The following is a 15971-nucleotide window of genomic DNA, read 5'->3' as shown; positions in this document are numbered from 1 at the left end:
AGCTCTGGGGAGAGCTGAGGCAGCAGGACCAGCTATCAGGAGAGCCTGGGAATACCCACAGAGCCACTGGGAGTCACCTCAGGTCCCGAGGACCCTTAACTAGCACACCAGCCAAGGAAAGCCAGCTGTGGGTTGAAGTTCTGAAATATGTACACTTACTTTGTACCAGCTAAACTGCTAATTTTACAGACCCATCCGGTAAAATGGAGAGATCTGGGAAATATGCTTAATAAATTTAACAGTTGCTCAATTCAAATTACTGTTACACCCAGTTTATAGGAGTTGAATCATTAGTGTTAAGTCTGTATGAAAAATACCTAAGTAATTCACTGAAAACCCAGTACACTAAGTGCTTACGCTAAGGATATGGCCCTAACATAGGCCATGCCTGGAGTACAATGACCATGGACCATAGCAACTAAACATATGCGAGTGAAGAGAATGGTTATATACACAGGCCATGCTTCAGGCTGAGGTGAGTGTGAACATGGTCACTCATCTAGTTCCAAAGCCTCCACAATCTGAGCAGCAGAAGAATGATCTGCAGCATCTTCATTGATGCACACAGAGAAGAGTTCAATTACTTTTTGGTAGGATTCATCCAGTTCTTCAATGTTAATAGGTGGTCTGGTTCCCAACGTGGCGTAGTATGCTTCATCATCAAAGTCACTTTCATCAAAGGTTTCGTCATCATCATCATCATCATCATCATCATCATCATCATCATCTGAGAGATTAATATGTGGGATAGATAAGGTCATCATTTCCCAAAGTGTTAGGCCAAAGGCAAATATGTCTGCTTTGTCGGTAATAATGCCATTTTCTTCCAAAGCTTCCTTCGGTTTCCATGGTTCAGTACCAATATAACAGAATAGGCCTCAGGCTCAGTCACAGTCATATTTTCATCCAGTGGTAGGGAGACTCCTACATCACAGATTTTAACTGTTTCAAAATCAACTTTAATTACAACGTTAGAAGACTTTATATCTCCATGAAGCAGTTTCTTTTCCTGGTACAGATACTTCAATCCTCTCGCCATGTATATACATATGTATGTATATACATATATATATATATATTCCCACATATAGGTCTTTATGTGTTTAAAACACACAGACATATATTATCTTGATTTGGACATTATACTATATATGTATATATTATATTATTTTTGTGTCAGTGTATCCTTAACAAATAAATTGAAATAAAAATAAGAAAGCCATTCTTCAAAATCTCACAGGGTAACACTATTAATATATTCTTATTCATGAATCAAAGTTTTAAATAAAAATTAATGCTTCTATCCTGCAGAAATCCTTACCATTTCTCTGTGAAAGAAAAATAAGGTCTCTGCTATGTACCTTAACAAATATTTAATCTTATACTTAATTTGAATGCCTCTAAGCCCTAATATTTATGTGAATGGTGATTTTTTTATAAGAATAAACACTCTTTTTTCCCTTTGCTACTACCATTTTTATAATGTTGACAAAAATCACAAGGAATCAAAAAATATTGGAGTTGAATTATTTAAGCAAATTATGTAAAGAAGATGCATGATCCAATTTTTTCATTGGGTACTTAGATTCTTGGAGTTAATATTTGGATAAAATAAATTTTTCTTTTCTTCAAATCTTTAGGAAAGGATTAAAACATTGTATATCATATCATCACGATCTTTCATATCATGGCTAACTACTTCACAATGCGAAAAAAAATATTGTCTGATGGTTCAAGACAAGTCTACAGTTTCAGAGGAAATCTACATGTTGATAGTTCTAACAGTTAAGCATGAACTTATTTTTAAGATAGAAACACATACATGGATGTATTTTCAAAGACAATAAAAGCGAAGAATAGTTGTTGCAGTTTCATGTGAATTAAACATTGATTTCAATCTTATATTTAATTAAACATGAGATTGAATGTGCCCACTCTTTTCTGCAGAAGGAACAGAAAGCAATGATTCAAAAGAAACTTTAATTTCAAGTGCCATCTTGAAATGTTTTCTTTGACCATTTCAATCAGACCCCAGGTGTTCTAGGAACAAAGCAAGCTATCCACAATCAAGCAAAATTGCTATTTTAAATTGCATTGATGAAAAAATTAAGAGCACAACAAATGACATGGTCATTTTCCGTGAGAGTATGGTAAAAACAGCTGATCGATGAGTTTGTGCTTCAATAACTTCCCATACTAGACATTCTTTCCCCATTCCAGGTCTAATATCTGTATCTGTCGACAAGACTGGCTGCACAAGATGTTGGATCCATGGTTCCATGGACAGTCAACTTAATACTATTCAACTGCTGTTTAAATGTGTCCGATGTCTTCTCTTTCCTAATGTTTCCCTTAGATGTCCATTTTGCAGACACAGCTTCCAATGAGAGAATTAATGGCAATTCTTCATCAATGGGAAATCTTAGCTAAGATTTATCTCAGTTAAATTCTTGATTAAAAATCTTTTTTAAAAAAATTATTTATTGTCAAAGTGATGTACAGAGGGGTTACAGGCTCATACATAGGGAATGGGTATATTTCTTTAACTAAAATATTTCCAAATCTTTTCATTAGTAGACAAGATAGACATGAGGTTATTTAATTTTTTTTCTCATCCAAGTGGATTATAGAATAGGCATTATTGAACAGGATTATATAATAATAATGATTCTCTTATCTACTCTGCATCATATCTGTCATCCCTCAGTGTTATCTTAGAGGTTTTAACTCCTAAATGTATTTTTATTTTTAATTTTCACACTACATTGATACAAATTGGAGAGGTATATGTTGACTGTGCAATGATCAGATCATGGTAATTGTCATCATATATAAACTGTTGGGTAAATAAAATGATATACACACATACATATACATGCACATATACATATACATATACATGTATTTGTATACATGTATTTATGTATATATGTGTGAATATGTGTATATAAATATTTAACATATATATGAATAGGTATTTTAATTATTTATGCTTTTGCGAAACTAAAGCTACTAGCACAAACATGACAAGAGGTTAAGAGCAACCAGAATGAGAAATGTAAACTTGTCATTAAATATTTTTGTACTTATAAAATTCAACATCGGATTTACATAAAAAATCCAAGTATTTGAATTTGATTTCAAATGCGATGTTTGCTTGTCAGATGGAATGCAAAATAGACTGTCATTACATCAAAGTTGAGAACAATAAACAAGCATGGGACCATGCAGAAAAAAGAGTGAAGTCTGATGTTGGGGAAAATTATGATGGACACTAGTCCATGATGGACTCAAGTCACTGATATACTAGGGAATGTTAGAAAAGATATCTTTATCAGAATAAAAGAGTTATTTGTTCACATTTGTCAGGTGATAATTTACAACACAAATAAACCCAAAGAAGATATTTTTGCCTTAAAATCTCACCTTGCATTTTCATGTTTTATTTGTGTGTTTTTTCTCATGTACTACAACCTATCTTGTTCATCCACACAAAATTTCAGGTGAGTGTTTTTTCATTAGTATGTCTGAGAATTGGAATTAACTGGACAACTATATTTTTCTAAAGCATAAAGAGTATAAAACATTATTTTGAGCTATAATTATTAAAATAATGTTCACTTTTCTGAAAATTCCGTCATTGCCACATATAACTGAAAATAAGTTATAATTAGAGAAAATTCAAGCCTACTGCAAAAAATGAGGACATAGTTTTGTCATTATTTGTACCTTATATATATTGTCATTGATGATAAAATAACTACTTCTATACAATGGAATGGTAATTTTAAAAGTGGATGGTCTGTTAACTTTCATAGTTTTGTTTTAAAAATCAATTGTCAAAATTGCTTCCTCCTCTTATACATGCTTTTAAAAATATTTCTGTTATAGTGTATTTACATGTGACTTAAATGTACAAAACAAAAGCTACACGATTTTCAACTCTGTATGTAGTCAAATTGTGGAAATCTTAACCTTATGCAATTTTCAAGGGTGTGTAAAATCTGCATTATTAGAAAAATGAAATAAAATGTGAAATAAAAAGCAATGTCTATTATGTCATGTTGTATTTGGTTACAAAAATATCCTCAGTTTTAAACCTTACCTCAATGTACATTGTCCGATATTTCTCAAAGGAAAATTATAATGCTTATTCAGTTTTTGACACACCCTGTTTCCCAAAACTGAACTAAGAAAAGAATTGCAGTGGCAGTGCATTTATTTGACAAGCTAATTGAAGTTGTACAATAAGTCAGTTTGAATTCCAAGGACAGAAAGGTTAATGGAGTTTGCTTCTCTATATTTGTACAATAGCTGAGTTTCTTTGCTGAAATAACTGTGATTTCCTATATTAATAGTTGCATTATTCAAGAAGCAGAGATATATTTGAAAGAAAAAAAATTAATCATTATAAAATAAACCCATTTAAAACATACAGTTGAGAAACTTACTCGGAACACACAATGTCGTGTCCTTGTCAAATAAGACAAAATGCAGTTGATATTTATTCTGCTTTTGCACTGATGTTATTTCAACCTCAGTGTATTTAAGGAGACAACAAAACCAGAGTTCATCTTAGACAGGTGGTGTTTAGTCTGTTAGGTTGCTGCTACAGTCAAGAAACTTGAGACATTCTTTTTTGATAAAATTGAGCTTTGTTTGAAAATGAAGACAAGGCATATGCCATTGGCAGTTTTTTTCTATATAAAAATAAAGTTTACAAGGCACATGGTCAGTAAATAGAGTTCATATGGAAGATAATGCAGGGGTAGGAAAATACTGATTATGAATACAGATTTCAAGTCACTTTTCAATGTAGTACTATTAATGTTGAAATAAGAATAAAAACATTAGTTTTCCTGGGTGTCAGGAGCTGTAAGCCTAGCTATTTAAAATATTGAGTTCTGAGGATCATAGTTCTAAGCCATCCTAGGGAGGATAGTCATTAAAACACTAATCTCCAATTAGTGACCAGAAAACCAAAAAGGGTGTTGTGGTTGAGTTCAAGTCCCATGACTGGGGGGAAAAAAAAGAAAGAAAGGAAGGAAGACAAAGAAAGAAAAAGGAAAAATAATGAAAAACTGAGCAACAAGCCAAGCAGGGCAATTGCTAACAATCAATAGAGAAATTTAATTATATTGCATTGTCCACAAATTTCAATAATCATGTCATGTGTGTAAACATTTTTTAAAAGAATATTGTAAATACTCGAACAAATTGAATGTTTAACTGTGAATACTTAGTTCAGCAAACATGTTAGGGGTTTAATGTGTGGCATCTCTATTGTAGACTTTGGAAAGTTGTCTTGCCTTCTTGGGTTTGACAAAAATTCTGTAAGCAAAGGCACAAGCAAACAACATATAAATAAGACAGCAAACAAGCAAGAAAAATACAGTGTGACACATGATAGGGAAAAGGAAGTTAATAAAAGTGCACAAAACTCTCCAAGTAAACATTGCATGGCAAGACAAATAAGGCAGAAATTGTTCTCAATTTTATATTTCATTCATGTTCAACAAAAATGTATGCTCTCATCTTACTAAGCAATTGTTAAATACATTTTAATATGTATGCATGCAGATAGATACACAGTGCTTTACAAGGTATTCCTGCCTGGAATATAGCATATTCTCTAGATTTTTAAATGTAAGATTGCTGTGTCTAGCATGTCATTTCACTTTCTAAACATGTTTGAAACTTTCACTGAACAATATAAGTTAATGTACATATTACATTTCTAAATTTTTTATGAACACATAACTTGTTATTTTAATCATATTTAAAATTTTTATTTTTCCATGCATTTTCTCCAATTACAGGTTTACTTCATGTTCAGTTATTAAAATAGTGGTAGATGTAGATGGTGAGACTGTGTGGTCATAAAAGTATATAGAATCTCACTTGTGAGAATATGAGTAGCATGAGAAGTCACTGGTATTGAAGAAATCCTGGTACAGAAAGATAAATATTGCATAATTTCAATCATCTTAGGAATGTAATAATTTTATTTCACAGAAGCAGGGATCAAAATAGTAATCACCACAGGCTCAAGAGAGTAGGAGCTGAGAAATCTCCAGGAAAATGTAAGCAACTGGAAAAATGGTACAGTTACAAAGCAGTGATACAAATGACAATTTATATGCTCTGCTTGTTATAGTAAACACTTGTTCATACATCTACATATAGATATATTCAGAATCGTGACCCTATTTTTTTTATTTTGATGTTTTCTCTAGTGCTTTTGATTGTCTGAACTTGGTTCCGTGAATCTTCAAAGGCTTCATTCCTTGTGTTCTGGGAAGAAAATGCCTCCTATATGTCTGATGCTTTTATATTTGAAATTTATAACATTAAATAATACTTAGCTCTTTTTCTTAAAAGTGGAATAATACCACTTCCTCTGGCAGAAGTGCTACTCTTGACAAATATATTTATCTGCATTTCTTAACTCCGTATCTTTGTTATTTTATTTTGTTTGCATGATAAAGACATTTTCTTTTCCTTTTTTTTTTTTTTGATAGCTTTGGTAGACAGCATAGTTTCCAAAAAATTCATGCCCACATTACAAGACCATAGAAATTTATCTAAAACTAAAATAAGTCAGTCCCAGAGACTTGTTTTCTCAAATGGCAAAACCTGAATTAGTTTATAAACACACAAGTAAATACATTGAATGTTATGAAACTACACAAATGTATTAACTGAAATGTGGTAAATTCAAGAAAGAACTCAAATAGTATAACTCTTTACATAGACAAATTTAAAGTTCAACAAACTGAATACAAGAAAACCAATACCTGAAACACAGAGGATGGGGTGCTGGGGTGGGGAAGAGTTGAGGAATGAAGCAGTGATGAACTTAGTCAAAAATTAATGTATATCCTCTAAAATTAAGAAAAGTAAGGGAAAGGGTGATGTAGGAGAAATGGGTAAAAAAATGTTGAAAGGAGCTACGTCGATCAACATGTATTTTATCCATCAACTGCTTTGTTGAATGACAATTCCTTTGTGCAACTACTTAATCACCAAATAAGAAAGAATATAAAGAAGAATGTTTTAAAACTAATAGACACTCGATATGTGTAAGATAGGCTTACAGAAAATATTAACCTAGATGTTTTAGTAAATACAACATAGTTAATAAGTCCTTCTGAGTGGTTGGATGGTCAGAAAAAGATGAGAAAAAATAAAAATGGAAGATGATGGTCAAATAAGTTGAGGTGAGAGAGAAAAAGTCTGAGCAGAGTGGAAAAGTAGGAGAATTCCAAGAGCAGAAGCTGTTTCTCTACTTCCTCTAGAAACAACACATTTCTACCAATTTTTAACATTCATCCACGTCAGACAACAGATTTTTTAAGCCACTGTGTGTGATAGAATTCTTCAGCAATAGCCAATAAAACAGTAATTAAAACTATATTGTAATGTATCTTTGTATTTATTTCCTTGATTGTTCTTCAAGTTGCAGTATTACCTTGAATAGGATCCTTTCAAATGTTTGTCCTTTGCACTTTTTTTCTTCTTTAGACCTGGTGTGTGTGTGTGTGTGTGTGTGTGTGTGTGTGTGTGTGTGTATTGTGTGTTTCCTACTTTCTCTATTATCCCTTTTGTTTTAAATTGACTTCACCTCTGTCTTCTTGACTATTTGAAAAAGTGTTTCCGTTTTCATCTTTTTCTAACAAAACATGAGAAAACAGATATGGGTGCATTACAGGAAGGCAATGGATTTCTGTCCAGGGTTGGGGTGTAAAGCAGGGACTAGGTGTCACTGTAGGGAGCCCTGGGCATAGTAACAGGAAGGTCTCTGATGTGGCCGCAGCACTGCTGATATGGAGCAGGTTGTTTCAGAAATATAATTTACCAGGAAGGATATCAGACTTGAATGCTACATTTTCTCCCCAGCAAATGAACTCACAACTACAAAACGGTTCACAAGGTAGGAGCAATAGAGTACAAGTAGCATGAAAGGAGTTTTACACCATCTTGAAGAACAGATCTAGGAAAAGCATCCATTGTTCTGTGGAAATATTCTCTTGGTTTCTGGAGTTTGTACCCAATCTTCCCCAGGCAGCAGTATCTCTCTACCCCTGCTACTGTAGTTACCCCCAGCTGTGCCTTCCCTGAATGGTTCTGTGTCATCACATCATTTCCTTAAAAGAACACAGGTTTCACTCTTTTGGACTTCACCATCCCCTCTTGCAAGTACCCATTTTCTGGTACACAGTTTGTTGGGTTTTGACTTGTTCTTTCTGAAGAATTATACGATTTGACATCTCCATAGAATCTATTACACTTCAGTTAATTCATTTGTAACTCTTTGTTTACCACCAGTGTGTTTACTTGCAGATTTAAAGGCACATTCTAGCTATCATAAATGAGGGAAACCATGTAACCTATGTTTTCTCTGGGTCAGGCTCATTTTGCTTAATATAATTTTTCCCAAATCTTTCCATGTCCTTATGAATGGTACAATATCGCGTTTTGTTTTTTTCCTAATGGATGAATAGATTTCCATTGTGTACAGACACTACATTTTCTTGAGCCTTTCATCCATTATGGAACATGTGGGCTGAATCCATATCTGGGCTATGGTAAAAGAAAAATCCTACAATGTCCACATAAACTGATTTGTTACATTGCAAAAAGAAAAATCCAGTACATGAATTAAAATTAAGTAAAGGAAGGTGGGGGGAGGATACTGAAGGGCTGGTGAGAATGTTGAAGGGGTGACATTGACCAAGATGCACTGTGTTCATAAACTGCTTCAGTGAATGACAACTTAAACATAAAATATTAAAAAAAATAAAAACAAGACCAAAAATAAAGAATACAGATAATTGGATTTAAAGACTACCCCTAATCAGGACAAGTATGTTTTAATAAATCTGTTTCCATCTACAAAGATGCTACGTCCAAATAAAGCCACATAAGATTCTTGGGGACATGAAGTGGGAAGAGATCATGATCATGTAGTTAATAATATAATATATTGAGACAAAACATATGTATTATAACACTGTTTATAACAGAATTTTTGCATCTATCTCAATTCACTGATCATGGTTATTAAGGAAAAGCTAATATGAAAATGAATAATTAAGACAAAAATATCTAATTCTTTCAGTTAACACAGGATTACTACCTGTTTGCTTTTGTTCTGTCTGGAATTTTCTAGATGCTACAAGAGCACAGTTAAAAATATAGGTTATTCATTGGATTGATGTTATACTGGGTCTGATCGAGAAAGTAAAAATATTTCTAAAATGCCTTAGGAACAAACTTTCCTTTCAAAGTAACAAAATTGAAGACAATAGTGAAGGAAAATATGAAATTAATAACAGCCACTGTGACTTTTAGGAATGAATAAATTCTATATTACATTGAAGACATTCTGCCTTACCTTGGGTATTTCCAGACAGTAATGAGAAATGTCATTCAAGACTATTTGAAGAAGTAGAGATCAGAGAGCAAAGAGCCCTTTGATCTTCTTTGAGCAAAGGAGATATTGAATTGGCAAATGTTACCATATAATACAATAGAAATCCCATTAACTGAAAAAAATCATATATTGGCATGACACTCAAAGGAAAACTAAGACTTTATTACCATATAACCTTAATAACAATTGAAGCTCTATGGGAAACCTGAAAATCAACTGGATTATATAGCTTTGCAAGTCATTACAGAATAAAACCTTTATCACTCAAAGTTGTGCAAGAAAGACTCACAGAATAACTTCTAAACACAGAAATAATTTATAATGTTTTATGAAATGGAACAGGAGTCATTTGGCATTAACTAAAGAGTAAAGTATTGGAACAAATATTGAATATTATTAATCTAATAAAATCATACAGATTCTATGGCAATAAGAAATTAGGGAGCATTTTTATAGAAATGGGTAGTTGTTACCTAAATCTTTGAACTAGTCACACTTCCATATATTTCAAGCTATCAGTGAAAACAAAGGTTCATTATGTTCTGCTAGGTATTCAGATTAGTCTCCTTACTTGCCACCTCAAAAATCTCCATTTTTCCCTCATCTGTTACTAGAGTTCTGTGTTTCAGTCAGCAATCTAAAGGGCAAACTTCCATGTGTGAAGTAAATAATTTAAAAACAAATGAAAACAAAAGAAATCTATCTATCTTGTGAAAATGCTGTTAGTATTTTAGACCCAAATGAGCATTGGAGGGTAATATTTGAGATTTCTACCTTGATTACAAGCTGATGATTAAGGGAGCAGCTACAATTATATCAAAGCTGGGAGAAGACAGGAGACTGCTAGTTTTCAAATACAGATTTGATTTTGTTTTTCTCAAAATACTATATGCAGTGGAGTTTTCTGTTTGTTCCACCATCTTTCTCACAGAAGGCTGATGCATTTGAAGAGAATTTTGCCTTCACTAAAGATCTACAAGCCTAGGAAATTCTTTGTTATAAAGAAGCTGCTAGAAAACTTCACTGGAAAGGTATCTGAATATGCATTTCTGTGAGGTCCATGTCAAAAGAAATGTCATATGATTTTTTTCCCACTTAAGATATTGAGACAGTGTGAAATTACTCTTAAATCTTCAGGGAGGTGTTCAGTTATTCTGCATGTAAAAGAGAAGTAGAACAGATGGTGTGGGCACAAAACATTGTGAGCAATGTTTATTCAAAATGGGAGCTGCTTCTACCAAATGCAACAGAGTAGAATCTGCCATGAAAGCACCAGAAAGGAGAGCCCCCAGTGACATTTGACTTTAGTCTGTTACAATATGACCTGGGCTGGTGGTTTCTGTAACTGTAAGGTCTCAAAGCCATATTATTTGTTGGTTGATTGGTTGGTTGACTGGTTTATTCCTAGTACCTGGGCTGCAACTTAGGATTTTGTGCTTTTTCTCAGGTTTTTCATTCCTAAGTGGCTCTCTAAGAGTTGAGCCATACTTCTAGTTCCAGATTGTATGTATTCCTTTTATTTTTATTGATTTTTTTATTATCTTTAAGTGTTAATACAAAGAGGTTTCAGTTCAACATGTCAATTTATGAATATGATGTACCTTGTTCAATGCTACCCTATATATTATTCTCCCTCAATTTCTCCCAAACTTACATCTCCCCCCTCTCTGTTTCTCTCTCTCTCTCTCTCTCCTAATATATATATGATATCACTTACATATTATATCACTTTTCCCATGCTTCCTCTGTTATACTAAGATCTCAGCCTTCTGAATTGGTAGACTTATAGGCAAGAGACACTTGCACCAAATTTACATATATAGTTTTAGCTAAGTTTATAGAAACATGTAAAGTAAAGCCAAGCAACCAAGTAAATCGTTGGCTTATTAACTGAATTTTCTATTTTCCCATATATATCTCAATATTATTTTGCTTTGTCTAGTTTGATAATGACTTTTTTGGGCCTTTCATTTGATGGGAATATATTACTTGATATTTTGTTCCACCATTGTTTTGGGAAAAACCGACTTGCTATTTAGTTTTGTAGACTTGAAGAGAAAATTAGATCTTTTTTTTTTCCCAAGGGAGATTACACTTATTTGGCAATTTATGCATGATCTCTCCGAATCATCTTTGTCTTAGAACATAATGTTTGGGAAATCTAGGCTGGTGAAACATAGTTGAAATTTTGAAGTTGAGAAGAGTAATGGAATTGGTAAACATATGAAGATATTTCTCAATAATGATTACATCCTGCCTGTGTATAAGTGAGATAAATATTTCTTGAGTAGTAAACTTAGTACAAAGGATTGAACCATGGCAGTAGAATAATGGCTTTTCAAGCCTTAATACCCACTATCTATGAATATGTTACAGAGCAAGAGGGACAGCACTTGTGGCTAATATAAGAATCTCAAGATGGTTTAAATCCTGGGAGTGAATCTGGATTTTCCAGGGAGACACATTGCAATTAGAAAATCCTTCTAATAGAAAAGGAGCAGGATAAATGCTGAGGTGGACAGGTGCTATGCCATGTCATGTTAATTTCTTTTCAGAATCTCAACCATGCTTTTCAGATTGGTTAAACAAGTTTATGTTCTTGCCAGCAGTGTATTAGGGCTCCCTTTTGGATACATACTCTTCAATATCTGTCATTATTTATTTTCTTGTTAATGTCATTCTAAATGGGGTGAAGTGGAATTTCAAGCCATTTTGATTTGCATTTTCTTTATGGCCAGAGATAGTGAGCATTTTTTTTTCATGTGTCTATTGCCATTCTTAGTTCATCTTCTCAGAAGGTTCACTTTTAGCTCATTAATTCATTTATTACTTGGGTTGTTGGTTTTGTGAAGATTACAAACCAAAATATGGTAAAAATCACCAGCACAGCAATGTTTAGTGCAGCGCTATTTACCGTAACCAAAGAATAAAATCAACCCAGATGTGCTCTTCAATAGAAGAATGGATCAGGAAAAACATACATGCACACACACAACACACACACACGTGTATATATATACTATATATACATATATACACATATATACATACACACACATATATATACTATATATATGTGTGTGTGTGGTGTGTGTGATAGTGTGTATGATGGAATTTTACTCATCTATGAGAATGAATGATAATAATAGTACCATTTGTAAATAAGTGGAATAAATGTTAAGTGAAGTAAGTCAGACCTAGAGAAACAAAAGAGGAATGTTTTCCTTTACATATGGAACCAGATTTAGCTTATACATTACAAGTTACTGTCAAGCTGCTGGAGGGCCTCATAGGCGCTCCGAATAAACCAGCTTCCTATCGGGAAACACCATCTGCATCAGCTGTTCCTAGACCCTGAGACCAAATGAAACCCCCCAGACTTGCAGAACAAGCTACGTGCTAACTAACTACCACTGCTGACCAAAAATCCCCACTGACCAAACTTCCACTCCTTGTCCTGGCCTTATAAACCCTGCCTGAACCAGGACCAGGGGCCACCTCTCTGATACCCCAATAACCTCTCTTTCATTCACCTCTACTTCTCTCCGTGGGCTCTCTCCTCGCCTAGAACCTTTCAGTAACTGTATTGGGCGGTATATAAGTTTATACAAATCTATTAACTGAAAAATGACAGATTCAAGGGAGAGCTCAAATAATTTAATTCCTCAGAAAATCAAAGTCACAATTAGCAAAATCAAACACCAAGAAATGAGTACTGGAAAGGGATGAGGTGGGTGGGGTCAAAGGGAAAGAGGAGAGGGGGAGAACGCAGGCAGGAACCCCATGTATATTTTACAAAATTGAGAGAAGAGAGGGATGGGTATGGAAAGAATGAGTAGGAATGTTGAATGGGTGAGAATGGTGATCAAGATATATTGTATTCATAAATTATTTTGTTGAATGGCAACTGTTCCTGTTGTACACCTAAAGGTAATTTTTAAATGAAAGAAAAAAATAAAAAAAGAAGCTGGAGAGTCAAAGTTAATGAGATGTAGAGTGGGGACGAACAAAACCCAATGGTCTCTGACTTTGAAGATAGAAAGACATAGAACCAGGAATTGAATCAGCCTCTGAAAAAAAAAAAAAAGGAATAGATTGTTCCTTCGATCTTTCCAAAGAAAACATAATTATTCTGACATTTATTTTTCTAGTGGACTGTTCAAAATGAGAGTATTTGCTGTTTGCTTGTTTTCATTGTATTTTAGTAGTTAAATTTGTGAGATTATAAAAAATATATCCCTAAGCCTAGATTCTTGACTGGTTAAAAATGCATAAGAGAATAAACCCTTGTATTTAAAGCTACAGAGTTTTAGAGCAGTTCAATAGGCAGTAGAGGGCATTCAGGGTTATTCATTTTCTAAATTATCCTACAAAAATAAAGAAAAATAAACAACCATTTTATTTGAATACAGAGGGGTATTACCACTTCCTTAGAAAATTAAAAATTAAATTGTCTTTATAAATAATAGCAAATATTTTAATCAATATGATATACTACATAAAATTTAAACTTCAACTAGGACACAGTCAAATATAGAGATTGTAAAGAAAATAATACATATAAAAACAATTTGAAAGATCCCTGGTTATTCCTGCTTTTACATTTGTTTGCAAATTGCTGATTATGCTGTTTTTTTAACTGTGAATAAAAAGTAAGCATTAAACTGCTGACCACGTAAAACCTTAGAAAATGACAGCTTCCAATCCCAGCTTTAGAATAAACTGACCAAGCCCTCCTGTACTTTTCTGTTTATATTTCCTATCAACAGCTTTACATTTTACAAAAAGGACAGGTAAATCCACTTGAAATAAAAATGCATGTAAAAAAATTAAACAGTGTTTTAAAATTGGATTAAAAATGAAACAAAAATGCCTTTATCATAATTTATCATACAATTTAATTACACAGAAAATAAAGAAGTATTTTTACATAAAAAGCTCTTTTCTTTTTGCAAATAAAAAATTTCTAAATATGCTATTTGAAAATAACTGCAATAGATCTCATTTATACTAATTAGATACTTCTCTTAATAGTTCTTAAGTGAGAGGTTTTATTGCATTGTTCTTAATAGATACCAGTTTATATGTATAAGGTGCCACAGTTTCATAAAAGTTGCTTTTACTACATCTTAACTTCACTATAAATTGATTCTTTTATTCAAGATAGGAAAAATGAGATAAGACAATGTATATGTAATTAGGCAGAACCTAAGTGCTGTTTAGTATAAGAGAAAAAGCATATACAGTTATTAGTTAATTTTAAAGTGTTTTGCTTTCCTAAATTATTCCATAACTTACAAACCAACTCAAAAACATTCTTTAACAAATACTCATCATTAGTAAGCCTTCATTGTGCTAATAATTTTCATTGCTTTCAATTCTTTCTGACTTTTCTGATTCGTCTCCCTGGGTAGCTTTGAACCACCATCTTCAGGTGTCAGCCTCCTGAGTAGCTAGGATTGCAGGCCTGAGCCACCAGTGTCCCATAGTATTATTTATTTAATTAAATGTATGTTTAATTGTTACAAGAAACAGAAGGAATCAGCAAATAATAAACAAATGAATAAAATTTAATTTCAAAGACAAAGGAGTAAATCATAGAAACCAAGTCACGTTTCTTCAAAGATCAATAAAATGTATAGTTCTGTACCCAGACCAACTGAAAAAAGAGATACAAATGACATTGATTAATGAGTATTAATCAGGTATTAATGAGATACAATAAACAAATTGAAATTAGAAGTTAAACTGCAGAAATGTCAAGCATCACATGAACTTTTTATGGAATGAGGAAACATCAGAGGTGAGATATATAAGTTCACATTTGCTCACAACCTCTATTTATTCATTTCTCTATTTCCTGAGAAAAACTTAATATTTATAGACTTGGGGATAATATTATCCTAGATAGTTAAAATACCATAATATCTTATATTTAAAAATATAAACAGAAAATATGTGAGAAGTTCATTTTTTAATTTTTAGAAGCTTAAGTTTTTTTTTTTTTTTTAATATAATCCCTAACTACATGAACAGAAGGGTTCCTATTCAAAGTGTTAATATTCCCACTGGTTTTAATAGTACTCACGTATAGTCCCAGAATTTAGGATTTTGTAGACAGAATGGCTTGTAAGTTCAAAGCCTGTCTGTGCCAGGTGGTGAGTCCTAAGGGAGCATGGACTACTTACTAAGATCTTATCTCAAAAGCAAACACAAAAAACCAAGGCCAATCCCCAAAGAATAAATCTAATTTGTTTTCAAACACTGATATTTAAGTATCTTTATAAGGTAGACACTTAGATATGAATTGAAAAATGTGATCCTTTAGCACACATATTAAGAAAAGTAAGCCAGACCCAAAGAAACATAGGTTGCATGGTTTCACTCATTTTTTGTAATTAGAATATGTGTATAATAGAATATGTGTATAAATCTATAAGTAAGCACAGTGGATGGTAAACGATAAAAAAAATACAGTTGGACATGAAAAATTATACAAATCTCTAGATATGCACATACTGAGACCAAAGGAGGA

The 15971-nt window shown here is 32.8% G+C and overlaps 1 pseudogene; it reads right to left on the bottom strand.

Moving 5' to 3' along the window:
- Positions 1 to 491: 491 nt before the first annotated feature.
- On the bottom strand, positions 492 to 1039 carry LOC125351028 (annotated as a pseudogene).
- Positions 1040 to 15971: the final 14932 nt, after the last annotated feature.

This window comes from Perognathus longimembris, chromosome 5, assembly GCF_023159225.1.
Source record: "Perognathus longimembris pacificus isolate PPM17 chromosome 5, ASM2315922v1, whole genome shotgun sequence".
Lineage (NCBI taxonomy): Eukaryota > Metazoa > Chordata > Mammalia > Rodentia > Heteromyidae > Perognathus > Perognathus longimembris.
This window is presented reverse-complemented; position numbering and strand designations above follow the sequence as displayed.